Genomic DNA, 18,080 nt, shown 5'->3' on the forward strand with positions numbered 1-18,080 from the left:
CCCACCATCTCCTGGTCACCATCATAGTACCCTACCTTGAAAAACATCCGCTCACTATTAGGCTCGGCGGGCAGCATTTTCCTCAAGCATGACTGTGGCTGGTCCTCGGAGACTACCATCTTCCTGCACTGCTGGGGTAGAGGATGGCAACCAGATGCTACTCACCTCCAGCCCTTCTGGACCTTCCAACTGAGGTGGGCCTTGTCCGCAAGGCCAATTGAGGGCCGGGGCCGGAGCCGAGGAACTGTGCCTATCCAACCCCTGGGTGGCCAGGTGCAGGCCACCCTCTTTGCTGACCATCTTGGGATTTTCCACCCACCCAGTCTGTTGAGGGCCCTCCCAGTGGGTGAGTTAGTACATGGACCTTCATACAGTTTACTCAGTCACCATATTCAGGGACAGGGAGGTTTTTGCCTATGTCATAGTGACCACACGCCCAGATATGGTCTTCTACAGACTACTGCCTGTAGAATCAGGTTTGATCCTTGTAATTAATGATCATGAACCACTACTCTTCCTGGGGTACTGTAAGGGTGACTCCCTACAGGGAGCCAGCCCCCATCATCCTGACGTCCACCTCGTCAAGTACAGAGAGCACCAGTGGTTCTGAAGCAGCCAGAGGGGGAGGGGGAGACTCAGAGAAGGAGAGAAATCAGAGGGAGGAACAATGGGAAAGCTCGGGGGCGGAGGGATGCAGGCAGGTGCTCAGGGAGCCAGGGCACCAACCGCTCAGGGAGGAAGCTGAAAGGGCATCGCTCCTTCTGGCGCAAGAAGTAAGAAAAGCGCCACAACGCAGGTCAAGGGGGTGGCGTTTTGGGGTGCCCCGACTACTTTGCTGGTGTAGGAACAGGTGTACGCCATTGCCGGATTCTGATTCGGGATGAGAGGTAATGTTTTAAGCTGTCTCTACACTGTAAATAAGTAGCACAATAAACGTCTTTGAAGACAAACTGGACTCAGGCGGAGTTACTCTAGAGTAGCCACGACGACCCTCTGACAGGTACCTACAAGTCAGCCTGGGCTTGAAAGCAGCAGCTGATCTTTCCTTCCGCTTTTTATATCAAAGAACTGTAGGTTCCAGTCTAATAAAAGTGTAGCCAGTGCCATTAAATTCTACTCAATATTGATCCAGAGCAAAACTCTGACATATAGTTAGCAGAATAAAAACTTAAACCAGGGCCGGCTCTAGGTAGAGCCCCGGTGGCGCGGTGCGCCAGGGCACCAGGCCGGTAGGCGGGGCGCTGCGTGGCGAAGCCACGTGGAAACCATTTTGCACCCTGTGAGGGCGGGAGCGCCGGAGCAATTTCTGCCCCTCAGCGCCAGGGCGCCCGACCTTAAACCTTGCAGGATTCCCAAAAAATAGACCGAAGCAATTATATTTCATCCAGCAGAGCTTTACTGCTACTGAAGGCAAATAAGCGTAATGGTCACAAATCCAATACATTCAGGATTGGCACTGTCCATAAGAAATCCAGTTGCAGCAGACTTAACTTAAATATATAATAAATTATAATAAGTCTAAAACTTAACACTAAGCATTTTATGTACAGAACACCACACCAGAAGAAAAAGAGAGCGAAAGAGAAAGTGAAACCCAGGCTCTTTCTGGCCTCTTATTATAGTCAGCATGACCTTGACTGAAAGAGATAACAGAACCAGTTTAAGCCAGCTGTACTCAGCTGCTCTGAAGGAATAACCCAAACATCATGAACCTTATGCTTGTTTCTTTCACACAGAGATGCTTCCAGAACCCTCTTGAATTAATTAGAAGAGGAAAGATCTCTACACATCAGACTGATACTTTCTGTACTAAGAAAAGCAAACTGACAGCCAGTCCACACCTAGAACAGTCCTTATTCCTGGACAGACAGGAATTTTCAGACCATAGGGAGCCTTTTCCATCTATTCTGTGATCCAGTTTGTCTTGACAGCCATTTAGTTTTACAGAAGTCAGCCAGTGCCTTGAACAAGCGACAGAACTCATTGAGATATAACAGAAAAGCTATTGAATGTTTGTTCTACAGAATTTGAAGCACAGACTTTTTTTTTACAGACTTCAATGAAGTTTTACAGACTTCAATGAAGGTTTCATTCAAGTAGTATTTCAGTGGCCTTAATTAATCTAGACCACAGGTCAAGAACTTGTGTCCCTCCAAGGACACTATGGCTATCAGACCCATTGCCAGTGTTGGATTTCCGACTTGGAAAGATTAAAAGCTTCTACTTGTTACATTAGGGGAGCCAGGTGGCGCTGTGGGTTAAACCACAGAGTCTAGGGCTTGCTGATCAGAAGGTCGGTGGTTCAAATCCCCACGACGGGGTGAGCTCCCATTGCTCGGTCCCAGCTCCTGCCCACCTAGCAGTTCGAAAGCACGTCAAAGTGCAAGTAGTTAAATAGGGACCGCTCCGGCGGGAAGGTAAACGCTGTTTCTGTGCGCTGCTCTGGTTCGCCAGAAGCAGCTTTGTCATGCTGGCCACATGACCTGGAAGCTGTCTGCGGACAAACGCTGGCTCCCTCGGCCTATAGAGCGAGATGAGCGCCGCAACCCCAGAGTCGGACACGACTGGACCTGATGGTCAGAGGCCCCCTTTTTACTTGTTACATTACTATGAATTAGGGAACATAACCAATGACTGTAGTTCACAACACCCAGAATCCCAGCCTCTGTTCTAGACTATCTTGGAATTTTTGTAATTCCAAAAAATACACATCAGCAGTCAGTTTTCTCTCCTGTACCGATGCTTCTTTTCTAACAAAACCATGCACTACTCTGGCCGATCAAAGTGTTGATTGCTCTGCCCATTTTGGTAAGATGCCTTGAGCACTTTTCAAAGGAAATGTGAGGTAAGACTATTTTAAATAAATCCTCTTTCCCCATGACTGACCAGGAGGAATAACTTTTTCAGCTATGCACATCCAGGTGACAAGAGACCTAAGACAACAGAAGTGTAGCAAAAAGGAAGGGGGTCACTGAAGAGGTTGGAAATTTAATGAAATCCAGCCCTAGCCAGTAGGACCAATGGTCGGGGGGGGGATGACATACATCTGGAGGGTCATAGTTTTTCCCATCCCTGATGTACACCCTCCATGTAATTTCTTACAGCACAATCTTATGAGGCTTATTCCCACATAAGTGGATATAGGACTGCAGTCTGCACAAATTAAGGTAGTGGGAAAACATTTATGAAGGTTCTAACTCTGGCAACATTTCAAAGGATAATATTGACAAAAACTGATATGGCAAAAACTAGAAGCCAATAACTGTAAGTGAAACCCAGGGGCCAGAACTGCAGATTGTTTCATATCCCACATCCTGTTATTTAAAAAATAAGACAGCACATCTTTAAAACAATAGTAACCTAATTCCTCAAGATACAACATACCGAGGCTCAGTGTTTGAGGTTATAAAGTGGATAGGCAAACATGTAATCCTGCAATTTTGAAAATCAAACACTGGCTCTCACACTCAAGAATTGTTATCAGAATTCACCATCTTGGGGTCACCAAGGAAAAAACGGTGAATAAACACAGGAATGGTAATTTGCAACGGCACTTGGACAACTGGAAAGGTTGACAAGTGACGCAAAGATCTTGCGGCTTCTGCAAAAACTGAAACCCCCTTGTATATCCTGTTCCTCTGCAGCCATCTCATCTGAAATACAATCCTTGTTTCTTCGCCACTCAGTTCATGCATTTTCCAGGCAGGGGAGATGTCAAAGTAACATTTTTGGATGGTAACAGTGTTGTGGAAGAAGCAAAAGTACAGTATAAAGTAGTTGAGCTTCTTGTTCATTCTGCTTCCTTGTGTACATCCAAAATCTTCGGAGGTGGGTTTGGAATCATTCCCATGGAAGCATAAAAGTGAAAGATATAACATCAAAACTGGTTACCCATTTGGATTGTGTTTTTCAACCCATGTACTGGAGCTGACAAGGATCTAGTATCCTGCTTGTATTACTGCTCGTGTCCTGGATCTGGTCCCTTGACACTTAGATCATTTCTTAGAGCCACTAGGATTATCCACTTATGCAAAGGAGTTATTGTAGAAATCTGTTCCATGGGGACAAACATAGCATCCCCTACCACATTCTGACAGTCTGATCTGGATTATCTTGTGAAGCCTGAAAGACCACAGCCCAAGGCGATAAGGCTATTTGTGTCAGTTTTTGTTTGGGGAGTAAGGGATTCCGAAAGCTAGTCTATTATAAAAGCTCTGTTCCAAAGAGAGCAAGTTGTGTCAATATGAGGTTAGATATGAAACACAAAGCTTTGCAGCTAAGGGAATTATTAGACAATGCTGCTGAAAGATGGATCCTAAAAATAAGTGCTTCCCTTTTGAACACATATGAACTTTCCAGTTTCATTTTCACCCCAAAGTAGCTAACCAGTAAAAATCTAGTGTACCCTCAATTTAACTTGAATATGCTTTTTAACTTAAAAGCCATTGTTAACATATTGCTAATTTCATAGCAATTGTATTTATGTGTTACTATAATAGTGAATGGGTGGCTGTAAGTATAAGAAGTAAGGTAAAGGGGACGCGAGTGGCGCTGTGGTCTAAACCACTGAGCCTCTTGGGCTTTCTGATCAGAAGGTCGGCGGTTCGAATCCCCGCAACGGAGTGAGTTCCCGTTGCTATGCCCCAGCTCCTGCCAACCTAGCAGTTCGAAAGCACACCAGTGCAAGTAGATCAGTAGGTACTGTTGCGGTGGGAAGGTAAATCACATTTCTGTGCACTCTGGTTTCCATCACAGTGTCCCGTTGTGCCAGAAGCGGTTGAGTCATACTGGCCACATGACCCGGAAGCTGTCTGTGGACAAATGCTGGCTCCCTTGGCCTGAAAGTGAGATGAGCACCACTACCCCATATGTAGTCGTCTTTGACTGGACTTAACCATCCAGGGGTCCGTTACCTTTTATCTAAGAAGTGATCTACTTTCTGCCCTGTCCTTTATCTGTTTATTCAGAAATATCTCATTGAGTTCAGCAAAGTCTATAGCTATGTAGAAGGGCACACAGAATGTCATGGGAGCCATTGAGAATTACAGCAACACCTACGGTATCTGCTTAGATATCTGTTCTCTGGGATCTGCATCTTGGTCACACTGCAATGTGACAAAACGTTGGTAGAGTTTGATGATGCATTGGGAAATGGATTTTTAAAATGTATATCTTATTAAACATGATTTGTTTAGCACTACCGTGGATCAGTTTTCTAGAGGGACATAAGCAAAATGGTCTCCACTCCAATGAGCTTTTGAATCACCATAACCAAATACTATTTATCTTTTACTGAAACCTCAAGTCGTAACAAAATAAAAAAATTGATTTCAGCAGCACCTTAGAGACCAACTAAGTTTGTCATTGGTGTGAGCTTTCGTGTGCATGCATGCACACTTCTTCAGATACCTGAAGAATATCTGAAGATATCTGAAGAAGTGTGCATGCACACGAAAGCTCATACCAATGACAAACTTAGTTGGTCTCTAAGGTGCTACTGGAAGGAAATTTTTAATTTTGTTTTGACTACGTCAGACCAACACGGCTACCTACCTGTAACTGAAGCCTCAAGGCTACTCATGAGCAGAGAGCGTTCTTCATTGTGCACCATGAGGCTGAGTAACATTCGAAGCCCAACCAAAACCGTAAAAAGAAGCAGCCTAGACAATGTGCCTGCATTTATTTTGGTAAGGACCCAGCTCCTATTTGGTATTCATGAAGACAATTAATTCACACACAAAAATCTGCTCGTCCAGGCAAAGGACTGCTACCTGGGGTTTTCAAAGACTTTGAAGACAGCAACAGTTTTCATTTTAATTACGGAGGCTTTTCCAACACAAAAGGAGCAGACAGATTGTTAGCTGGACATGGCCCCATGCGAATGGCAATGTCACATACCAACCAGTTCAAGGGGAGTGTGAGGCTGTTGTGCCATATGCTAGTGTCAAGGCAGTAGCTAATTAATTTGCACTTATATTTCCAAGATGCGTCTTGGGGGGCAAGTTGATGTTACAGAGCACCTGAGCAGAAGAACCGCGTGCCTGGACTTACGAGGAACCCATACCTGTGATCCAACTTGTTTACTTCAGTCTTAAGTAAAGGTCAGCATCGTAAGCTATCATGAATAACCTTTCCGAACAATCCCAGTGGTGCTGACATTCCTTAAGTGCGTTTGGAAAATAAAATTTTAATGCTGGGATGAATTACAAAGTCCCAGCCATCACCAGAGCTGTGGCAGCAGGTAAGAAACAGATAAGATCGGGGAGTTTGTGTTATTAATCCATTATGTAATGTAAATCTGAAAATGATTTGTTAGAGTAGCTGCTGCTTACTACTAAAAGGAATAATAAAGTGACAAGTGATGGATTGCAAAAATGCAACACAGGCTGTAAATAGCTAGGAGAAAGGCTCATGCCTCATTTTTCAAAACATTTTGCATCTTGACCATGTAACTTTCTTTCCAGACAAACAGCCTTACTTTTGACAGTTGTCCCAAAAACATCTCTCTCTCTCTCTCTCTCTCTCTCTCTCTCTCTCTCTCTCTCTCTCTCTCTCTCTCTCTCTCTCTCTCAAAGGGGGGGGGAGAATAAAACTAATTTCTGAAAGCTGTGTGGTGACTTGAATATATGTCACAGCATCTGGTTATCGTAACATATTATCTGTGAATCAGCTGGTGCCACCCTCCAGAGAAATTTATTGAATCCAGTGACGATTCTTTCAGACCAAGATAGCTTTCTCATATGTCTTGCGAAGAAATAATTATTATTATTATTTTCAAATATTTTAATATGTGGTTAAAAGGGAGGAGGGGAAATTGATTTGCGGGGGGAAAACGGAAACATGCCTCAAGCATTGCCTCTCGTCAGAAAGGCTTGATGGCAGGCCGCTCACAAAGAGAAAGAGAGAGGAAAGGGTTGACCATTCACTACTCAAGACTTATATATTAAAAAAAGATTACTGAGAATCAAATAATGATACCAGTTATTTTATGCTGGAGAAGTAGATGCTATAATAATAATAATAATATAATATAATAATTTATTATTTATACCCCGCCCATCTGGCCGGGTTCCCCCAGCCACTCTGGGCGGCCTCCAACAAAACACTAAAATACAGAGATCCATCAGACATTAAAAGTTTCCCTAAACAGGGCTGCCTTGAGATGCCTTCTAAAGGTCTGGTAATTGTTGTTCTCTTTGACCTCTAGTGGGAGGGCATTCCACAGGGTGGGTGCCACTACCGAGAAGGCCCTCTGCCTGGTTCCCTGTAACTTGGCTTCTCGTAGTGAGGGAACCGCCAGAAGGCCCTCAGTGCTGGACCTCAGTGTCCGGGCAGACCGATGGGGGTGGAGACGCTCCTTCAGGTATACTGGACCGAGGCCATTTAGGGCTTTAAAGGTCAACACCAACACTTTGAATTGTGCTCGGAAACGTACTGGGAGCCAATGTAGGTCTTTCAGGACCGGTGTTATGTGGTCTCGGCGGCCGCTCCCAGTCACCAATCTAGCTGCCGCATTCTGGGTTAGTTGTAGTTTCTGGGTCACCTTCAAAGGTAGCCCCACGTAGAGCGCATTGCAGTAGTCCAAGCGAGAGATAACTAGAGCATGCACCACTCTGGCTAGACAGTCTGCAGGCAGGTAGGGTCTCAGCCTGCGTACCAGATGGAGCTGATAAACAGCTGCCCTGGACACAGAATTGACCTGTGCCTCCATGGACAGCTGTGAGTCTAAAATGACTCCCAGGCTGTGCACCTGGTCTTTCAGGGGCACAGTTACCCCATTCAGGACCAGGGAATCCTCCACACCCGCCCGCCTCCAGATGACTGTCATGAATGAGCCAACCAGCCCCCAGAGAAGGTTTGCAGCCAGCTCCCAGTGAAGGAAAAAGCCAGGAACAGAGAGGGTTAACTGCCAGGCAAGATGAGCCTTGGCTAGTGCCAAGTCACCTGCCCACCCCTAGGAATATGGGTTGATAAGGGGATGACTTAACCCTGACAACACTCTCGAGAAGTGCAAAATGCCGCAAACAGAGAAGGAAGCAGTTCATCTGGCGGGAAAGAGCTAAGAGACAGCCTATCAGAGAATGGGGAAGAGGCGGGAGCTGACCCTCCCAGTCCACAGTCTCGGCGAATGGGAGGGCTCCAAGACAGGAAGCAAAACAAGAGAATTCAGAATCGAAAGTTCAGTTGCTTCTGGTCTCAGAGGAAGTAGTCTTCAGAAGAGTCATCATGATTGATGAGACTAGTGGCTTGTTGGAGCTGTCCGGCGAACTCTGTTTTTGCAATAAATCTTCCTTTTTAATTAACTTTGTTTGCTGTATTATCAAGAAGGGAACTGGGATGCCCAGCAATGACCCATCCATATTAAGAATGCAAAGCTATCCATAAGTTCTATCAGCAGTCATACGATGAATCAGCCCAACTCTACAAATTTTGAGTTGTCATTTGTTCACTTAATAATTGGATACATACCAGTCATCTGGATCTTGGACTAGTCACAGATGTTCTAGATTAAATATACAGCCCCTGTGGCTAAACAGATAATCCTAAAGACTTGGAAGGCTTGCACTCTTCCAAATATTGAAGCTGGATTCGACATCTAAGGAAGAAATGCCTTGAATAAATTTAAAGGCGGAGGAATCCTGCCCCCTGATATGCGCTGCTAAAGGGGGTTAGGGTACTATGGAAGTGTCTTTCCACTGGCCTCATTTAATGGGGGTGGGGTTTCCACTGCCACGGAGACCTCCCACAGCACCTGCCAGAAGTGCAGCAGAGCGAACACTATCACCAGCAATGTCCTCACCAGGGGTACTCATTGTAAAGCCCCAAACCAGACAAGATGGGGGCGGAGCAGGACTCGTGGTAGAAAACTGGCCCATTTCATCAGCCATGACTGGCAGGTCTGCAAATGCAGCAGATAATTTACCACTCAATGCCTCCTCAACCTCGGTTAGGGTTGCTCTCACAGAAAACCCTTTTTTTTAGAATGTTTTGATCAGTAATATCAGTGACTTTCCATGGTTGAAGAAGTATCCAGCTTCAGTCCAGCTTCTGATCCATCTTACATTCAACAACCGTACAAGTGATTGTTTACATCTCCTACATTATCTCTCCCTCCTTTTAAAAAAAAAAGAGAGAGAAAGAGAAATCTGCTCCATGCTCTTACCTGGGCTGAAAGATGAAGGCAGTTTCTCACAACACCTTTACCACAACCAAAGGACAATCCTAGACTTCTGCATAGCTGCCAAGTCTCCTGTTTTTTGCGGGAAATTCCCATTTTTAAAGTCGATTCCCGCTGGCAGCCCGGACTGAAAAAAAATCCCGGAAATCCCCCAGATTTCCTACCTGCCAGGGAGGCTCCATTTTGGGTCCTGGCGCCGCACGATTTCCAGTGCCCAGACATGGCTAGCACGGCACCGGAAGTCGCTTCTACGCATGTCCGGACATGTGTAGAAGCGACTTCCTGTGTCGCGCCGCTGTTGATCCCGCATTTTTCAGTGGGAGACTTGGCACCTATGGACTTCTGTGGGTCAGCTGGAACCAATGTATAAAAATTTGCTACATTTGGGGTGAGGGAATCAAATAAAGATTACTGATACAAAAGTTGCCTGTCCTTCAAGTACTGTAATTCCCTAAATTATTTTGCAGCTCTTGCTGGGCAGGCCCAAAGAAAACAGTGTGTTTGCATAATGGTTTATGGCTGAAGGTTAGTTCTTCCAACCATACCAAGAGCAGAAACTACTAGAGATGGGGGAGCTGGCCAGACCTTTAAATGGCTGCATGCAAGGCAGTTCTACTTTCTCCATCTAGCTTGCTTTTATTCCTCAGAGTGCGCCTGTACTAAAGGCTGAATACTAGAATGGGGAGAATGGGTCAAGTTAGGTACTTGTCTTTTCAATTTCCCATTCATGTTTATCCAAGCTTCTCCCCAGGCCATTCTAAATGCCATGAGAACTTGAGGAAAACTGCATGGGACCCAAAGGAATTAAAGTTATTCCTGTTTATATAAGATAAATGCACACACACACACACACACACACACACGAAAAAAAACCTTACAAATAATCAATGTGAAGCTCACTTGGACGCGAGCTGCCCCTTTCATCATGATTTCAGAAGGAAGCAGAAAGTGTGCTCCCAAAGTTTTTTTTAAAAAATGTATTTTATCAAAGAGGAAGCACTTAGCAATGCAGAAGCTCAGTGTTTCAAAGTAGAGAAATTATTCTCAAGCATGAAAAGCTGTCAGACTCGATGTCCCCTTTACTTTGGGGAGCTTCCGAGAACAGCGCAACCTGATCTCATTTATAGTCTTGTGCTCTTTGCAAGCAACCTGCCTCTTTACTTGCTTTCCCATTTCTTGCACGTCTTTTTCTCTCCCCCCCCCAATACTCTCTTGTTTCCTTTTAAAAAAAAAGTCTTATTGCTACTACATTTGTGGCCATCTTGTAATTTCTGCTCTGAGCTGAGGCCCTGAAATTTCTGCATTGCAGTCTCGGTTAATTTGTGCCGGCATGCTTGTTGCTGAGATTCTGAGGGGAGAAATATCCCATCAGCCACACATGCCAACTCTATGAAACTGAGGACAGTTCAGCTCTTGACCCTTAGTATGCGGGGTTGTGGCTGAGTGCCCCAAAACGTGAGGGGCTGGGCCTCACCACAGGACCTACCCACAGTGGCAGAGGACCCCATCGGGCCTCACAGCCTCTTTCCATTGCATGTGACATCACACATGTGTGTTGCAAGTGTGACATCATGCACATTCAACGAGCCCCCCAATACCGTGTGGGACTTGATGCCTCTGCCATCAGAAATGGCATAATACAAAGCACAGAAACCTAAAGTTGCCAGAGAGAACAAGGAGTATTCAACATTCAGTATCTCCCTTCAGCCTTCTGGGGTGGAATTCAACTTTTTGCTGCTATTATTGTTCTGTTATAAGGGACCCAGATGGCGCTGTGGTTAAACCACTGAGCCTCTTGGGCTTGCTGATCAGAAGGTCGGCAGTTCAAATCCCTGTGACGGGGTGAGCTCCCGTTGCTCGGTCCCAGCTCCTGCCAACCTAGCAGTTCAAAAGCACGTCAAAATGCAAGTAGATAAATAGGAACCGCTACAGCGGGAAGGTAAACGGCATTTCCATGTGCTGCTCAGGTTCGCCAGAAGCGGCTTTGTCATGCTGGCCACATGACCCGGAAGCTATACGCCGGCTCCCTCGGCCAATAATGCGAGATGAGTGCGCAACCCCAGAGTCGGTCACGACTGGACCTAATGGTCAGGGGTACCTTTACCTTTACCTTTATTGTTCTGTTACCACAAGCATTGCTGCTTGCCAGATGGAATGGTCTCCTTCTTAGAGTGCACACTATTCTGGGGGTTCCCCGACTCACCAGAGTGAATTTGGAGGAGTCACAGAGGGCACACAGTGGGAATCTTCACACTGGCTTCTGCTAAAGCACTTGGTTAGTTGAAAGTGACCCACGCAGTGTATGGTGACACCAATAATCAGGCCTGAGCCACACATTAACAGTAGAATCCTATCCAAGTGTATGCAAAAGTAAATCCTATTGAGTTCAATGGAGCTTACTACCAGGTAGGGATGGTGGAGCAAGTCAATTCAGTTCCTAAAGGACCCCTGACAGTTAAGTCCAGTCACAGATGACTCTGGGGTTGCGGCGCTCATCTCGCTTTACAGGTCGAGGGAGCCAACGTTTGTCTGCAGACAGTTTATCCGGGTCATGTGGCCAGCATGACTAAGCCGTTTCTGGCGAAACCAGAGCAGCGCACGGAAATGCTGTTTACCTTTCCACCAGAGCGGTACCTATTTATCTACTTGTACTTTTTGTGTGTGTGTGCTTTCGAACTGCTAGGTTGGCAGGAGCTGGGACCGAGCAATGCGAGCTCACCCCATTGCAGGGATTCGAACCACTGAATCGCACTTTCCAAAACAATATGTGAACTGAAACTCAGTCATCCTTTGAAATTCACATCTCCAAATTTTGCAATGCAGCTCTCCAGCCAAGGAGTGCATACACAATTGCATGTACTAAGGTGAAGTGTGCATAAAAATCCAGATATTTGTGAAAAGAGCGTACAAAAATGCATTATTTAAGGGGGGGGAATAGCTTTGCAAAGAAATTAATACTGTGCAAAAAATGCATACATAGTATGCCTGTTACAAGAAAGGTGCACTAAAATTGCAAACTGATGTGGAAATGCGGAGAATTGAATTTAAGATTGGGGGAAAAAATAAGAAACGGGGGGAATCTGAAATGAACAAATTTGCCTGCCCCTACTCCCAGTTGAGTATGCACAGGATTGCACCTTGAAGGCTTAACTTGGCTGCTACCAGCAAGCTTCCTCTCTGGCTGCCTTTCACATTACATTGGTAGCCAATGGCTGCTTGGATCACATGATGATTTTTCACACCAGCATATTGTTCTATGAGGGTTGGGGTGAGGGTGGGTTATCCTACGGGACCGCCTCTCCTGGTATGCCCCGTGGAGGACCTTAAGGTCCACAAGCAACAATATTCTGGAGATCCCGAGCCATAAGGTGGCTAGATTGGCCTCAACTAGGACCAGGGCCTTTTCAGTATTGGCCCCAACTTGGTGGAACGCTCTTTCACAGGAGACCAGGGCCCTGTGGGATTTTTCATCTTTCCGCAGGGCCTGCAAGACAGAGCTGTTCCGCCTGGCCTTTGGGTTGGATTCAGTCTGACCCCTGTGTTTTCCTCCTTCATGGTTTGGATTTATGGACTACTTAAAAGGAGGCTGCATTTTAAATTTTAAATTTTAATATTGTATTTTAATTAATTGTTTTATTTTCTTTTATGTCTTATTGTAATTTTATTAGTGTTAGCCGCCCTGAGCCCGATTTTGACTGGGGAGGGCGGGGTATAAATAAAATATTATTATTATTATTATTATTATTATTATTATTATTATTATTGCCACTGCCTTATGGAAGTATCCTTGCAGTAACTTTTCTGGGTAAGCCTGCCTGCAAAGAAATTACTAGGGCTGACAGTCTACCAATACTCCATGCTTAAACAAAACTGTTAAATACCTCTGTAAAATATTCAGGTGATGGTTACTTAAATTAGAAATAGCAGATTTAATACATTTTAGAATGAGCTTCCTTGCTGTGCTACCTAAAGAAGAATTCTGAAAGTTTATACATTCTTTCACCAAGAAGACTTGAGTCGAAGAACTTTAAAATATCACTGAACCTAGATAAATAAGGACAAGACCTCACCTCATTCTAATGTCAGATAAGTTACTGTCTTGTTTTTAAAGTTCATTCCATTGCTATTTTCTCTCTCTTTCTCCAGCCCAGCAAGGCCCTTCTGTTCACCTCAATATTTTATCCAGCAGCCGTCACAGAGTTTTCAAGCCAACAGTGTTTGAGTTTCTCCTCTGTCTCTTATGTCATAATGAAAGTCTAGTCTCCATGGGGATGGAGATATATAAAGGATGCTTCAGAGACCTTAATTCCAGGAGCTCCTGAGTTGATACTGAACTCAAGATATCTCTTCTGGGTTGCCTGCCTGGGAACTGGAAGGATAATTTAAGAAGTAACAGGTAATCAAGCCCATAGATAAGATTAGGGGCAGATTACATAGCAGAATGAAAAATATAGACATCCCTAGAGGTTGAGCTTCCTAGACACTGAGGGGCTGGACAGCTTTTAGGGAATTAGAAGTAATGGGTGGGACTGCAATGGATCTGGGTTAATAGATGCATGAAAAAGAAAGATGCCATCGCTAATTGTTGAGGTGAAGTTTCTCCTCTAATTTCATGAACCTGGATAGTTCCAAAGTGGCTTTCAACTGAAAATTAAAAGTAATGAAAGAGACTTATGGGGAGAAAGTTGAAAGGTAGAAAAGTTTAAAGGTTTTGTTCCCTTGTTTTAGTCATATGAAGGCTCTCAGGAACTGATCAAAGTCATACTCAGAATTTATCTCACCGTTGTATATACTAAATAATGAGGTAGCTTGAGAAGGGTCAGAAAGTTCCAAATTCAAATAGGGCCAGTTTCAGCCTGTCTTGTTAAATGTTAGTTTTTAACATCCTACTGCTCTCCTGCCCAAAATGGGTGTAGGATTCCAGAATGTTCTCTGGACAAATAGGAAAGAGAGGAAAGTTAACATTCAGGATATGTGAAAGCCAGTGGATATCTAATGTTGTAGACCAACCCTCCCTAAAATGTTTTTAACTCCAACTCGCATCAAGCCTAGCCAGCATGGCCACATCTGGAGGGCAGCAGGTTCTGGAAAGCAATAATAATAATAATAATAATAATAATAATAATAATAATAATAATGCTACTAAAAAACTACGGGAGGCAGTGGAAGACAGGAGTGCCTGCTGTGCTCTGGTCCATGGGCTCACGAAGAGTCAGACATGACTATCTGACTAAACAACAACAACAACAACTATTATTATTATTATTATTATTATTATTATTATTATTATTATTACCCTGCCCATCTGGCTGGCTTTCCCCGCCATTCTGGGTGACTCCCAACAGAATATTAAAAACACGATAAAACATCAAACATTAAAAGCTTTCCTAAACAGGGTTGCCTTCAGATGTCTTCTAAAAGTCAGGTAGTTGTTTATTTCCTTGACATCTGATGGGAGGGTGTTCCACAGGGCGGGCACCACTACTGAGAAGGCCCTCTGCCTGGTTCCCTGTAACCTCATTTCTCGTAGTGAGGGAACCACCAGAAGGCTCGCGGAGCTCTGGGCAATGTAGCTCAAGTAAGTTTGTATTTATATATTTATATTTATAATTTTTTATTTAATATTTATTGAATGTGTTTACTGCTCTTCATCCATAGATTTCAGAGTGGCCCACAACATAAAATTACAATATAAAAAACCCACAAAATATGAACAGCAACAAACCAGTAATTTGCAAAGATCACGTTCCTCCTGGAAGATTCCACCCCTTTGCACCATTTCCACCCACCGGTCATGGAAGACCCTTCTTCAAAATGGCTTTCACAAGCTGTCTGGATATATTCTGTATTCAAGTAATATATTCTGTGCCAGGGAATCTTGCTCCATCTTCTATGAAATACGCAGATCAAAGAAAAGTCCTCCTCTGTCACAGAAACTTCCCCAGAGCAATTATTCCAGGTTCTGCTCACTTCTGTCTAGCAACTCTGCTTGCTGCAACATCCTTCTCTTATTGATGGAGTGTGCGAGGCACATGGGTCTGCCACATTGCCCTTGTACCCTCTCTCACATGTGCACATTTCTCTGCCAGTTTGTCAAGTTAATGGGGAATGATATTAATAAGCCTCCTGTGACAGTGCTTGGGCACACTGTCATGTTTACAAGGCATTCTTGAAAGCAGTTCATGCAAATTACATCCCAGTCTGTCATCTGTGGCGGTAAAGTCACGGTGGGAAAGGAAGGCTACGGTAATGTCCGTGACAGGTGGAAAAGAGAAAGCTGGGGAAGTTCTAGATGGAGAAAATAGAGGGGAGTGATTAGAGGGGAAAGGGTGGAAGAAAAAAAACCTGAGCACTGTGAATTTTAATGTTTTTGTTGAGAGAGAGAGAGAGAGAGAGAGAGAGAGAGAGAGAGAGAGAGAGAGAGAGAGAGAGAGAGAGAGTTGGCTAATGAGAAAGTTTATTCCAAAGAATTAAAGATACAAAATAAGTTTAAAAAAGCATCAACCTTGTTAGCCTTATTTAGAACAGCTGATATAGAATCATATACAGTGGTACCTCGGGTTACAAACACTTCGGGTTACAAACTCCACTAACCTGGAAGTAGTACCTCGGGTTACAAACTTTGTCCCAGGATGAGAATGGAAATTGTGCGGCGGTGATATGGCGGCAGCGGGAGGCCCCATTAGTGAAAGCGCACCTCAGGTTAAGAACGGTTTCGGGTTAAGAACGGACTTCCTGAACGAATTAAATTCATAACTCACTGTAGTTGGAAGGTCATCTAATACATAACCCACTGTAGTTGGAAGGTCATCTAATACAGCTCCCTGCAATGCAGGAATCTCAACTAAGAAGCAGAACAAGCAGAAAACCACTCAGACCCATGCTTTCTAAGCACTGGACAAATGGAAGTGTGGACAAGGCCTTAACGCTTCACTGGGCTCTTTCGGTCATCAGTAAAAAGAAGAAGAAGAAGAGTTTGGATGTGATACCCCACTTTTTATCACTACCCAAAGGAGTCTCAAAGTGGCTAACATTCTCCTTTCCCTTCCTCCCCCACAACAAACACTCTGTGAGGTGGGTGGGGCTGCGAGACTTCAGAGAAGTGTGACTAGCCCAAGGTCACCCAGCAGCTGCATGTGGAGGAGCGGAGACTTGAACCCGGTTCCCTAGATTATTAGTCTCCCGCTCTTAGCCACTACACCACACTGGCTCCCATGATAGATGGGCATCCGTCCTCTGCCTGAAAATCTCCAAGGAAGGAAAGTCCATCTTTCAAGGGAGTCTGTTCCACTTTCAAACAGCTCCCACCATCAGAACGTTCTTCCAGATGTTTAGTCAAAATCCCCTTTCTTTTAACTTGAAACCACTGGTTCGGGTTCTTCTCTCCAGAACAGGAGAAAACAAGCTTGCTCCATCTTCCCCTTTAAATATTTGAAGATGACTACCCTATGGATTGTTCTCATCCTACCTTTCAATTTGGTTGCCCCAGATCAGTCAAGGCCAGGTTTGTATGTTTACAGCGGTACCTCGGGTTAAGAACTTAATTCGTTCCGGAGGTCCGTTCTTAACCTGAAACTGTTCTTAACCTGAGGCACCACTTTAGCTAATGGGGCCTCCTCCTGCTGCCACACCGCCGCCATGCAATTTCTGTTCTCATCCTGAAGCAAAGTTCTTAACCCGAAGTACTATTTCTGGGTTAGCAGAGTCTGTAACCTGAAGCGTCTGTAAGCTGAAGCCTCTGTAACCTGAGGTACCACTGTATTACTTTACAGGAAAGAAAGATTTCAAGTATGAGAATACTTACGCGATGCTCTGTGACTTGATTTAAGATATTATTACTGCACGTTTCTTTACCATTGTTAATTTGAAATGTTGACCCTAAGGGGAAATGTATAATCTGAAGTGTTGAAAACAAAATGCATATAAAACAGCCAATTCCCAATATGGTATCTTTTTGTCACACTCAAGAACACATCAAAGAGACAGAACTGGTTTGATGGAGGGGAACAGCCATAGATGATGATTATTATTATTATTATTATTATTATTATTATTATTATTATTATTTATTCACTTTGTAGACACTTGACACATCAGGAATCTCCAAGGGACTTAGCAAAATTTTAAAATCAGAAAGCATGACATAAAATCAGAAAAAAGAATAATGTGTTACTATAAAAGCCATACAATAACCTATAATACAAACCCAATAGAACAGCAGCAAAAAATACTAGGCAACAGAAATAATAACAATCCATTAAAAGCCTGAGAAAAGAGACAAGCTTTAACGTGGCACCAAAAAGAGGTTAATGATGGTACTAGGTGGACCTCAGAAAGGAGGGCATTCCACTTCCCATGGCTGCTCATGGTTTGTCATGTCATCTAGAATGACAGACTGTGGCTAATCTCACTTATGGTTATGTTTGTGTGGCTGTAGATTTGCAGCTTGTGGGTACAGTAGGAATGATACATGCTAGGCACTGTTGTTGGGTGGAAATAGCCCACAAGTTGTCCTGGCAATGGAACATGGGTAGGGTTGTCATTACAATCTGCCTTTGCCACTGGGATGGCATTCTGGCCAATGGTTTGGGAAGCCTCCAATGCACCCTTGGGAGTTGACCAGTGCTGGAACCTGAGTTGAGGCAAGCTAAGTATCCAGAATACCACTGGGCAACCAGGAGATGGTTTAAGCAAGGCTGGGTACCACAGAAGCTAGGGGCATGCCTTGATTCACTATCTTCCCCTAGGTCCCCTATGCTCCTTCTTACTGGTTTGATCCTGCCCAATACCATTTGTGCGCAGATTTGTGACAAAGGCCTAACAAAAGTGATGCTAACCCCTGACTGATTTGGAGCCATTTGGAGTAAAATTCCTTTCTGGCCTCATTTACTGAGAGCCAGTG

This window comes from Zootoca vivipara, chromosome 8 (assembly GCF_965207765.1).
Source record: "Zootoca vivipara chromosome 8, rZooViv2.hap1.1, whole genome shotgun sequence".
NCBI classification, from domain to species: Eukaryota; Metazoa; Chordata; class Lepidosauria; order Squamata; family Lacertidae; genus Zootoca; species Zootoca vivipara.